Raw genomic sequence first — 682 nt, 5'->3', positions numbered from 1 at the left:
TCAAATTTTTAATTTAAAAATTAAATTTAACCGGTTCTAGGCAACGTAGAACGACGGAATTTCGATTAATAATAGCAATTTTAATTACTTGATCCATGGTTAATTTTTAATTTGATATAAAAATATATTAAAATGCCTAACGACGACAATGGCACATTAACCGTGTATTTAGTATATGTCCTAAAAGAATAACTAGCTTTTTGCCAACGTAGGAATTGTGAAAAATAGACTAGTTTTAAATGATAAAATATATCTTAACCGCAGACATACATGTATAAAAAAATTTTGTAAATGGTTAAGTAAACTGCCACTCAGTAAATTTCAAAAAATTTATCTTCATTGGTGATATGAAGTTCACCATAAAATAAAACGTCCAGGTCCAGGAAGAGTTTTTGTGAAGTGTGAAGTGTTTTCTTGTCTTCGTTAGATTCCTCTTCTGGTTACATTTAACCAACACGGCTGCTGCTCTTTGCAAGTGGAAATGGTGCACAGCTCTCTGGGATGGATACGTGCGCCTTACAAGATGCCATTATTACTATTTACTTGCTAATAATTTTTCATGCGGTATTTATAGCTAGATGTTTCAATGTTTTCCGATTATTGTATAGAATATATTATGTGCAAGATGTGTCATCATTAGCTAACCTCTTAACTATATAATGCTTGTCTCTTATACACATCT

Source organism: Anneissia japonica, unplaced genomic scaffold (genome assembly GCF_011630105.1).
Source record: "Anneissia japonica isolate Jap-2015-1 unplaced genomic scaffold, ASM1163010v1 scaffold586_len169585_cov113, whole genome shotgun sequence".
NCBI classification, from domain to species: Eukaryota; Metazoa; Echinodermata; class Crinoidea; order Comatulida; family Comatulidae; genus Anneissia; species Anneissia japonica.
This window is presented reverse-complemented; position numbering follows the sequence as displayed.